The sequence below is a fragment of the Oncorhynchus keta genome, chromosome 21 (assembly GCF_023373465.1).
Source record: "Oncorhynchus keta strain PuntledgeMale-10-30-2019 chromosome 21, Oket_V2, whole genome shotgun sequence".
NCBI classification, from domain to species: Eukaryota; Metazoa; Chordata; class Actinopteri; order Salmoniformes; family Salmonidae; genus Oncorhynchus; species Oncorhynchus keta.
Genome location: NC_068441.1, coordinates 55,630,816 through 55,642,894, shown reverse-complemented (window position 1 = coordinate 55,642,894; position 12,079 = coordinate 55,630,816). Strand labels below are relative to the sequence as shown.

General features: G+C 49.4%; 1 pseudogene; it reads right to left on the bottom strand.

The window, feature by feature from the left end:
• Nucleotides 1-1,166: 1,166 nt before the first annotated feature.
• The window catches only part of LOC118381719 (inositol-pentakisphosphate 2-kinase-like), a 28,196-nt pseudogene continuing 17,283 nt past the window's right edge, over nt 1,167-12,079 (bottom strand).

The following is a 12,079-nucleotide window of genomic DNA, read 5'->3' as shown; positions in this document are numbered from 1 at the left end:
GACGAGATGGAGGCTGGGGGAGACGAGATGGAGGCTGGGGGAGATGGAGGCTGGGGGGGAGATGGAGGCTGGGGGGAGATGGAGGCTGGGGGGGTGGAGGCTGGGGGAGAGGAGATGGAGGCTGGGGGAGAGGAGATGGAAGCTGGGGGGGATGGAGGCTGGGGGAGAGGAGACTGGGAATCCAAAGAAACTCTTGATTGTATCCCTGGTCTCTCAGAGCCTCGCACCACAAGACGTCACTTCCTGGTATGCGCTTCAGACGACCCCGGGGTCATATGGGCCACCATAGCTCCCCAAATGGCACCCTGTCACCTATATAGTGCACTACCTTTGACCAAGGCCCATAGGGAGCCATTAGGGACACAGCACTCCGTTTCCTAAACTCAGGTTATATAATATGGCAAATCTTTTTAGTTTTTTTAAAAGTATTTTTCCCAGTTCAGTTCATTCAATTTTGCTCTATCAGTTCCACAGCAGCGTTCTGTCTGGGGATAGTAGGAGGGGGTTAGGGTACAGGGGGATAGTAGGAGGGGGTTAGGGTACAGGGGGAGAGTAGGAGGGGGTTAGGGTACGGGGGAGGGAGGGGGTTAGGGTGCGGGAAGGGGTTAGGGTACGGGGAGGGGGAAAGGGAGGGGTTAGGGTACAGGGAAAGGGAGGGGTTAGGGTACAGGGAAAGGGAGGGGTTAAGGTACGGGGAGGGAGGGGGTTAGGGTACGGGGGAGGGGTTAGGGTACAGGGGAAGGGAGGGGTTAGGGTACAGGGGAAGGGAGGGGTTAGGGTACAGGGGAAGGGAGGGGTTAGGGTACAGGGGAAGGGAGGGGTTAGGGTACAGGGGAAGGGAGGGGTTAGGGTACGGGGGAGGAAGGGAGGGGTTAGGGTACGGGGAGGAAGGGAGGGGTTAGGGTGCGGGGGAGGGAGGGAGGGGGTTAGGGTACGGGGAGGGAGGGAGGGGGTTAGGGTGCGGGGGAGGGAGGGAGGGGGTTAAGGTACGGGGGAGGGAGGGAGGGGGTTAGGGTGCGGGGAGGGAGGGGGTTAAGGTTAGGGTAAGGGAGGGGGAGGGAGGGGTTAGGCTACAGGGGAGGGAGGGAGTGGTTAGGGTACGGGGGAGGGAGGGGGTTAAGGTACGGGGAGGGAGGGAGGGAGGGAGGGGTTAGGGTAAGGGAGGGGAGGGAGGGGTTAGGCTACAGGGGAGGGAGAGTGTAGGTAACACCAAGCGGGAAGGCCAGACAGCAGAGGGAGTGGTTATACAGGATGGAACACCAGAGTACAGTCCTCTCCTTCTCTGTCCCAGCCCAGGAAGACACTCTGATTGGCTAGTTCCTGGTTGTTGGGCAGGGTGCTCCTCAGGTAGTGGTTGACTATCTTGGAGTCCAGTCTGCTCTGGTGAGGGATGCTCTCGTAGGGTTTAGGGTCCAGGTCTAGGATGGATACGGAGTAGGTGACGAGGCTTCGAAGGCTGGATCTCCAGGCTCTGGTCCAACCTGTTGGCAGCACACAGGAGAGAAGAATGAGGGTCTGCTCCATGTAGGCAGTACACAGGAGAGGAGAATGAGGGTCTGCTCAGTGTAGGCAGTACACAGGGGAGAAGAATGAGGTTCTGCTCAGTGTAGGCAGCACACAGGGAGAAGAATGAGGGTCTGCTCAGTGTAGGCAGTACACAGGGGAGAAGAATGAGGTTCTGCTCAGTGTAGGCAGTACACAGGGAGAAGAATGAGGGTCTGCTCAGTGTAGGCAGTACACAGGGGAGAAGAATGAGGTTCTGCTCAGTGTAGGCAGCACACAGGGGAGAAGAATGAGGGTCTGCTCAGTGTAGGCAGTACACAGGGGAGAAGAATGAGGGTCTGCTCAGTGTAGGCAGTACACAGGGGAGAAGAATGAGGGTCTGCTCCGTGTAGGCAGTACACAGGGGAGAAGAATGAGGTTCTGCTCAGTGTAGGCAGCACACAGGGGAGAAGAATGAGGGTCTGCTCAGTGTAGGCAGTACACAGGGGAGAAGAATGAGGGTCTGCTCAGTGTAGGCAGTACACAGGGAGAAGAATGAGGTTCTGCTCAGTGTAGGCAGTGCACAGGGGAGAAGAATGAGGGTCTGCTCAGTGTAGCCAGTACACAGGGGAGAAGAATGAGGGTCTGCTCAGTGTAGCCAGTACACAGGGAGAAGAATGAGGGTCTGCTCAGTGTAGCCAGTACACAGGGAGAAGAATGAGGGTCTGCTCAGTGTAGGCAGTACACAGGGAGAAGAATGAGGTTCTGCTCAGTGTAGGCAGTACACAGGGGAGAAGAATGAGGGTCTGCTCAGTGTAGGCAGTACACAGGGGAGAAGAATGAGGTTCTGCTCAGTGTAGGCAGCACACAGGGGAGAAGAATGAGGGTCTGCTCAGTGTAGGCAGTACACAGGGGAGAAGAATGAGGGTCTGCTCAGTGTAGGCAGTACACAGGGGAGAAGAATGAGGGTCTGCTCCGTGTAGGCAGTACACAGGGGAGAAGAATGAGGTTCTGCTCAGTGTAGGCAGCACACAGGGGAGAAGAATGAGGGTCTGCTCAGTGTAGGCAGTACACAGGGGAGAAGAATGAGGGTCTGCTCAGTGTAGGCAGTACACAGGGGAGAAGAATGAGGTTCTGCTCAGTGTAGGCAGTGCACAGGGGAGAAGAATGAGGGTCTGCTCAGTGTAGCCAGTACACAGGGGAGAAGAATGAGGGTCTGCTCAGTGTAGCCAGTACACAGGGGAGAAGAATGAGGGTCTGCTCAGTGTAGCCAGTACACAGGGGAGAAGAATGAGGGTCTGCTCAGTGTAGGCAGTACACAGGGAGAAGAATGAGGGTCTGCTCAGTGTAGGCAGTACACAGGAGAGGAGAATGAGGGTCTGCTCCGTGTAGGCAGTACACAGGGGAGAAGAATGAGGGTCTGCTCAGTGTAGGCAGTACACAGGAGAGGAGAATGAGGGTCTGCTCCGTGTAGGCAGTACACAGGGGAGAAGAATGAGGGTCTGCTCCGTGTAGGCAGTACACAGGGGAGAAGAATGAGGGTCTGCTCAGTGTAGGCAGTACACAGGGGAGGAGAATGAGGGTCTGCTCAGTGTAGGCAGTACACAGGGGAGAAGAATGAGGGTCTGCTCCGTGTAGGCAGTACACAGGGGAGAAGAATGAGGGTCTGCTCAGTGTAGGCAGTACACAGGAGAGGAGAATGAGGGTCTGCTCAGTGTAGGCAGTACACAGGGGAGGAGAATGAGGGTCTGCTCCGTGTAGGCAGTACACAGGGGAGAAGAATGAGGGTCTGCTCAGTATAGACAGTACACAGGGGAGAAGAATGAGGGTCTGCTCCGTGTAGGCAGTACACAGGGGAGAAGAATGAGGGTCTGCTCCGTGTAGGCAGTACACAGGGGAGAAGAATGAGGGTCTGCTCAGTGTAGGCAGTACACAGGAGAGGAGAATGAGGGTCTGCTCAGTGTAGGCAGTACACAGGGGAGAAGAATGAGGGTCTGCTCCGTGTAGGCAGTACACAGGGGAGGAGAATGAGGGTCTGCTCCGTGTAGGCAGTACACAGGGAGAAGAATGAGGGTCTGCTCAGTATAGACAGTACACAGGGAGAAGAATGAGGGTCAGTATATAGTAGTGACTGGTTAGCCTGGGAACCAGTCTGTTTGTGCTAACAGTACAAGGAGTGGACTGTAGCACTACAGAGGCCAACTAGGTAGAATTCAACTAGGTCCTCACCCGTCCTCCTCCCCACAGGTTGCTATGGTGATCATGATAGAGCAGTCCTTGGCTGTCATGGCAACTCTGTACTGGTGGACCTGATGAGAAACAGCCACATTAGACAAATATATATATTTTTAAACAAATCCACTTTATTAGACATTAGACTACAACCTGTGTTGGGAACAACAAGCACTTAAAGCCCCAAGCAATATAATGTATATTTATGGAGCCTTGTGTAAATAAATTCAGGTTTTACAGAGTTGCGTGCGTGGGTAAGGAAGAAGAGGGTTCTCACCTTTCCGACAGCGTACTCGATAGAGCCGTCGTCTTCAGTCGGACACTTCTGGATCTTCTCTAGGAAGCTGTGGCTGTACGGTCCGTCGATCTGAAGGCTACTTCTACAAGAAGAGAGAAAAAAAAAAACTCATATTTTGGTATTTGTTTTCATTAGTCAAAAAATGTTTAAGATAGATATATATTTATATATATCTCTTGGGAAGTACAGCTGGCGTTTGTATCCAAACTGGGGGCCAAAACCATTCAGATGCTACAGACGTTTGTGAGAAATTTTTTGGGATGTCTCATGGTCTGACATGGTCACAACAATTTAAAAGGACGGACACCCCTTCAAATTAGTGGAGTCGGCTAGACAGGTGTATAAAAATCGAGCACATAGCCATGCAATCTCCATAGACAAACACTGGCAGTAGAATGGCCCGTACTGAAGAGCTCAGTGACTTTCAACGTGGCACCGTCATAGGATGCCACCTTTCCAACAAGGTAGTTTGTCAAATTTCTGCTCTGCTAAAGCTGCCCCGTGTCAACTGTAAGTGCTGTTATTGTGAAGTGGAAACGTCTAGGAGCAACAACGGCTCAGCCGTGAAGTGGTAGGCCACACAAGCTCCCAGAACAGCACCAGCGAGTGCTGAAGCGCATAAAACGTCTGTCCTCGGTTGCAACACTCACTACTGAGTTCCAAACTGCCTCTAGAAGCAACGTCAGCACAATAACTGTTTATCGGGAGCTTCATGAAATGGGCTTCCATGGCAGAGCAGCCGCACAAAGCCTAAAATCACCATGCGCAATGCCAAACGGGGACTGGAGTGGTATAAAGCTCGCCGCCATTGAACTTTGGAACAGTGGAAACGCGTTCTCTGGACTGATGAATCACGCCTCACCATCTGGCAGTCCGACGGACAAATCTGGGTTTGGCGGATGCCAGGAAAATGCTACCTGCCCCAATGCATAGTGCCAACTGTAAAGTTTGGTGGAGGAGGAATCATGGTCTTGGGGCTGGTTTTCATGGTTTGGGATAAGCTCCTTAGTTCCAGTGAAGGGAAATCTTAACTCTACAGCAGACAATTACATTCTAGACAATTCTGTGCTTACGCAATCTAGTGGTCGACCTAGGTTATTACACGTGGTCTACCTGGGTTATTACACGCCATCTAGTGGTCTACCTAGGTCATTACACGCCATCTAGTGGTCTACCTAGGTTATTACACGTGGTCTACCTAGGTTATTACACGCCATCTAGTGGTCTACCTAGGTTATTACACGCCATCTAGTGGTCGACCTGGGTTATTACACGTGGGCTACCTAGGTTATTACACACCATCTAGTGGTCTACCTCGGCCAACAGCTCCGCCCCCCCGTAGTTCCTCACCCAAGCCTCTCCAGGTTCTCCTTTACCCAAATCCAGATAGCAGATGTTCTGAAAGAGCTGCAAAACCTGGACCCGTACAAATCAGCTGGGCTTGACAATCTGGACCCGCTATTTCTGAAACTATCTGCCGCCATTGTCGCAACCCCTATTACCAGCCTGTTCAACCTCTCTTTCATATCGTCTGAGATCCCCAAGGATTGGAAAGCTGCCGCAGTCATCCCCTCTTCAAAGGAGGAGACACCCTGGACCCAAACTGCTATAGACCTATATCCATCCTGCCCTGCCTATCTAAGGTCTTGAAAGCCAAGTCAACAAACAGGTCACTGACCATCTCGAATCCCACCGTACCTTCTCCGCTGTGCAATCTGGTTTCCGAGCCGGTCACGGGTGCACCTCAGCCACACTCAAGGTACTAAATGATATCATAACCGCCATCGATAAAAGACAGTACTGTGCAGCCGTCTTCATCGACCTCGCCAAGGCTTTCGACTCTGTCAATCACCAAATTCTTATCGGCAGACTCAACAGCCTCGGTTTTTCGGATGACTGCCTTGCCTGGTTCACCAATTACTTTGCAGACAGAGTTCAGTGTGTCAAATCAGAGGGCATGCTGTCCGGTCCTCTGGCAGTCTCTATGGGGTGCCACAGGGTTCAATTCTCGGGCCGACTCTTTTCTCTGTATATATCAATGATGTTGCTCTTGCTGCGGGCGATTCCCTGATCCACCTCTACGCAGACGACACCATTCTATATACTTTCGGCCCGTCATTGGACACTGTGCTATCAAACCTCCAAACGAGCTTCAATGCCATACAGCACTCCTTCCGTGGCCTCCAACTGCGATCGCTGCCTGCACCCGCATGCCCGACTAGCATCACCACCCTGGATGGTTCCAACCTTGAATATGTGGACATCTATAAGTACCTAGGTGTCTGGCTAGACTGCAAACTCTCCTTCCAGACTCACATCAAACATCTCCAATCAAAAATCAAATCCAGAGTCGGCTTTCTATTCCGCAACAAAGCCTCCTTCACTCACGCTGCCAAGCTTACCCTAGTAAAACTGACTATCCTACCGATCCTCGACTTCGGCGATGTCATCTACAAAATGGCTTCCAACACTCTACTCAGCAAACTGGATGCAGTCTATCACAGTGCCATCCGTTTTGTCACTAAAGCACCTTATACCACCCACCACTGCGACTTGTATGCTCTAGTCGGCTGGCCCTCACTACATATTCGTCGCCAGACCCACTGGCTCAGGTCATTTACAAGTCCATGCTAGGTAAAGCTCCGCCTTATCTCAGTTCACTGGTCACGATGGCAACACCCATCCGTAGCACGCGCTCCAGCAGGTGTATCTCACTGACCATCCCTAAAGCCAACACCTCATTTGGCCGCCTTTCGTTCCAGTACTCTGCTGCCTGTGACTGGAACGAATTGCAAAAATCGCTGAAGTTGGAGACTTTTATCTCCCTCACCAACTTCAAACATCAGCTATCCGAGCAGCTAACCGATCGCTGCAGCTGTACATAGTCTATAGGTAAATAGCTCACCCTTTTTCACCTACCTCATTCCCATACTGTTTTTATACTGTTTTTATTTATTTACTTTTCTGCTCTTTTGCACACCAATATCTCTACCTGTACATGCCCATCTGATCATTTATCACTCCAGTGTTAATCTGCAAAATTGTATTATTCGCCTACCTCCTCATGCCTTTTGCACACATTGTATATAGACTGCCCATTTTTTCTACTGTGTTATTGACTTGCTAATTGTTTACTCCATGTGTAACTCTGTGTTGTCTGTTCACACTGCTATGCTTTATCTTGGCCAGGTCGCAGTTGCAAATGAGAACTTGTTCTCAACTAGCCTACCTGGTTAAATAAAGGTGAAATAAAAATAAAAAAATACCTGGGTTATTACACAAGGTCTACCTAGGTTATTACACGCCATCTAGTGGTCTACCTGGGTTATTACACGTGGTCTACCTAGGTTATTACAGGCCATCTAGTGGTCTACCTAGGTTATTACACGTGGTCTACCTAGGTTATTACACGCCATCTAGTGGTCTACCTAGGTTATTACACGTGGTCTACCTAGGTTATTACACGCCATCTAGTGTCTACCTAGGTTATTACACACCATCTAGTGTCTACCTAGGTTATTACACACCATCTAGTGGTCTACCTAGGTTATTACACGTGGTCTACCTAGGTTATTACACGCCATCTAGTGTCTACCTAGGTTATTACACACCATCTAGTGTCTACCTAGGTTATTACACACCATCTAGTGGTCTACCTAGGTTATTACACGTGGTCTACCTAGGTTATTACACGCCATCTAGTGGTCTACCTGGGTTATTACACGCCATCTAGTGGTCTACCTAGGTTATTACACACCATCTAGTGGTCTACCTGGGTTATTACACGTGGTCTACCTAGGTTATTACACGCCATCTAGTGGTCTACCTGGGTTATTACACGTGGTCTACCTAGGTTATTACACACCATCTAGTGGTCTACCTGGGTTATTACACGTGGTCTACCTAGGTTATTACACGCCATCTAGTGGTCTACCTAGGTTATTACAGGCCATCTAGGTCTACCTAGGTTATTACACCTGGTCTACCTAGGTTATTACACACCATCTAGTGGTCTACCTAGGTTATTACACGTGGTCTACCTAGGTTATTACACGTGGTCTACCTAGGTTACACGCCATCTAGTGGTCTACCTAGGTTATTACACGTGGTCTACCTAGGTTATTACACGCCATCTAGTGGTCGACCTGGGTTATTACACGTGGTCTACCTAGGTTATTACACGCCATCTAGTGGTCTACCTAGGTTATTACACGTGGTCTACCTAGGTTATTACACGCCATCTAGTGGTCTACCTAGGTTATTACACACCATCTAGTGGTCTACCTAGGTTATTACACATGGTCTACCTAGGTTATTACACGCCATCTAGTGGTCGACCTGGGTTATTACACGTGGTCTACCTAGGTTATTACACGCCATCTCGTGGTCTACCTAGGTTATTACACGCCATCTAGTGGTCTACCTGGGTTATTACACGCCATCTAGTGGTCTACCTAGGTCATTACACTCCAAATGAAACCACTGAATAACAGTATTGTGGTTCTCACCTCTCTTTAGGAAAGTCCTGTAGATGCCGCTCCACTCGTTTAAACAGGGGGTTTAACCCCTCGATGTCTAAATTATCCAACATCTGAGTCCCCAGAATTTTGTCCAGGACACAATCTTTGGGTAGGCAGTGGTTAGCTGTAAAAAATAATAATAATAATAAATACAAATATTGACATTGATAAGATTTAAATATATAAAATGTAAATGTCTTAAGGTTTATTTGTTTGTGTTATTCTTATTGAAAGCGTCAAACTACACTGAACAAAAAATATAAAATACAACAGATAAAAGTGTTGGTCCCCGTGGTTCATGAACTGAAATCAAAAATGTTCCAGACACACAAAGCTTCCCTCTCTCCCTCCCTCTCTCAAATGTGTTTACAACCCTGTTAGTGAGAATTTCTCCTTTCTCAAGATAATCCATCCACCTGACAGGTGTGGCATTATCAAGAAGCTGATTAAAACAGCATGATCATTACACAAGTGCACCTTGTGCTGGGATCCACTAAAATGTGCCTTTTTGCCACAGATGTCTAAAGTTAAGGGAGTGTGTAATTGGCATTGCTGACTGCAGGAATGTCCACCAGAGAATTTAATGTTAATTGCTCTATAATAATCCTCCGACGTAGTTTTATAGAATTTGGCAGTACGTCCAACCGGCCTCCCAACCTCAGACCCACGTGTATGTTGTTGTGTGGGAGAGCGGTTTGCTGACGTCAACGTTGTGAACCAAGTGCCCCATGGTGGCGATCCGGTTTATGGTACGGACAGACATAAATCTTCGGACACTTTTAAAAGGTCTCTCTATTCCCGTGTGAAAAATCTAGGAAATCCAGGGGCCTAATTCAATTTATTTAAATTGACCGATTTCCTTATATGAACTGTCACATGGTAAAATCTAGGAAATCCAGGGGCCTAATTCAATTTATTTAAATTGACCGATTTCCTTATATGAACTGTCACATGGTAAAATCTAGGAAATCCAGGGGCCTAATTCAATTTATTTAAATTGACCGATTTCCTTATATGAACTGTCACATGGTAAAATCTAGGAAATCCAGGGGCCTAATTCAATTTATTTAAATTGACCGATTTCCTTATATGAACTGTCACATGGTAAAATCTAGGAAATTGTTGCACTTTGCGTTTCTGTTTTGGTTCGGTATATTTTGGTAACACATTCAATAAAATTAAGCAATAAGGCACGAAGGGGGTGTGGTATATGGCCAATATACCACGGCTAGGGGCTGTTCTTAGACACGACGCAACACAGAGTGCCTGGATACATCCCTTAGCTGTAGTATATTGGTCATATCCCAGAAACCCCCATAGTGGCGGCAGCGTAGCCTAGTGGTTAGAGCGTTGGACTAGCAACCGGAAGGTTGCGAGTTCAAACCCCCGAGCTGACAAGGTACAAATCTGTCGTTCTGCCCCTGAACAGGCAGTTAACCCACTGTTCCCAGGCCGTCATTGAAAATAAGAATATGTTCTTAACTAACTTGCCTGGTTAAATAAAGGTAAAATTAAAAATAAAATAAAAAAATTTAAAACATAGTGCCTTATTGCTATCATAAACTGGTTACCAGCGTAATTAGAGCAAAACAAATAATGTTGTGGTATACGATCTGATATACCACGGCTGTCAGCCAAATCAGCATTCAGGGCTCGAACCACCCGGTTTATAATGCTGTATAGCTTGTTATAAAGCATGCATGAGCCTTTTTTTTTTTTTTTTTTATTATTCTCCACGCCAAGTATCCCGGTCTCTCACTGTTGCGTAGCAGGTCCCGGTGCAGGAGGCTGGCCTCACACCTCACTCTGCCCTCAGACAGGTGAGTCTTCCTGGGGTCCCAGGAGCTCAACAGGGCACTCACGATCACCTGGATCAACTCATTCAGAACCACCTGGGGGTTTAAACAGAAAGTTACAGGAAAGGAGGACAGAACATTAAGACTGTCTCAAACTGTACCCTGTTCCCTATGTAGTGCACTACTTTTCACCAGGAACCATAGGGAATAGGGGTCCATTTGACCAGGGCCCAGAGGGAATAGGGTTCCATTTGACCAGGGCCCAGAGGGAATAGGGTTCCATTTGACCAGGGCCCAGAGGGAATAGGGTACCATTTGACCAGGGCCCAGAGGGACTAGGGTACCATTTGACCAGGGCCCATAGGGAATAGGGTTCCATTTGACCAGGGCCCATAGGGAATAGGGTTCCATTTGACCAGGGCCCAGAGGGAATAGGGTTCCATTTGACCAGGGCCCAGAGGGAATAGGGTTCCATTTGACCAAGGCCCATAGGGTTGAGATGTCAGAATCCTCACCAATCAATTAAATGTATTTATAAACACCTTTTTATATCAGCAGTAGTCATTGTGTTACAGTAACCCGGCAGAGAGCTTTACAGTAACCCGGCGTCGACCCCAGAGAGCTTTACAGTAACCCGGCAGAGAGCTTTACAGTAACCCGGCGTCGACCCCAGAGAGCTTTACAGTAACCCGGCGTCGACCCCAGAGAGCTTTACAGTAACCCGGCGTCGACCCCAGAGAGCTTTACAGTAACCCGGCGTCGACCCCAGAGAGCTTTACAGTAACCCGGCGTCGACCCCAGAGAGCTTTACAGTAACCCGGCGTCGACCCCAGAGAGCTTTACAGTAACCCGGCGTCGACCCCAGAGAGGTTTACAGTAACCCGGCGACGACCCCAGAGAGGTTTACAGTAACCCGGCGACCCCCAGAGAGTTTACAGTAACCCGGCGACCCCAGAGAGGTTTACAGTAACCGGCGACCCCCAGAGAGGTTTACAGTAACCCGGCGTCGACCCCAGAGAGCTTTACAGTAACCCGCGTCGACCCCAGAGAGGTTTACAGTAACCGGCGACGACCCCAGAGAGGTTTACAGTAACCCGGCGACGACCCCAGAGAGGTTTACAGTAACCCGGCGACGACCCCAGAGAGGTTTACAGTAACCCGGCGTCGACCCCAGAGAGCTTTACAGTAACCCGGCGACGACCCCAGAGAGCAAACAGAAGCACAGTGACCAGGAAAAATTCCCAAGGAGGAAGCAGACATTGAGGAGAGGCTCGTCCCCTGGCTTGTACAGGGCCATTAAAACAGAAAGAGACAGGATATGTTCCAAATGTAGGGCTGACCCCATTTTAATTGTTTGATAGGCAGTTGGTAGACCAAGATTCTTTAGTGGAGCAGTCACAAATAGATTACATTTTTTTCATGGCACACAAGGATTGATTCACAGCGGTCTCAGTGGACTAATCCATTGAATGGGCCCGCAGGGATGCCCCGGTCTCAGTGGACTAATCCATTGAATGGGCCCACAGGGATGCCCCGGTCTCAGTGGTCATTGTATGGGCCCACAGGGATGCCCCGGTCTCAGTGGACTAATCGATTGAATGGGCCCACAGGGATGCCCCGGTGTCAGTGGACTAATCCATTGAATGGGCCCGCAGGGATGCCCCGGTCTCAGTGGACTAATCCATTGTATGGGCCCACAGGGATGCCCCGGTGTCAGTGGACTAATCCATTGAATGGGCCCGCAGGGATGC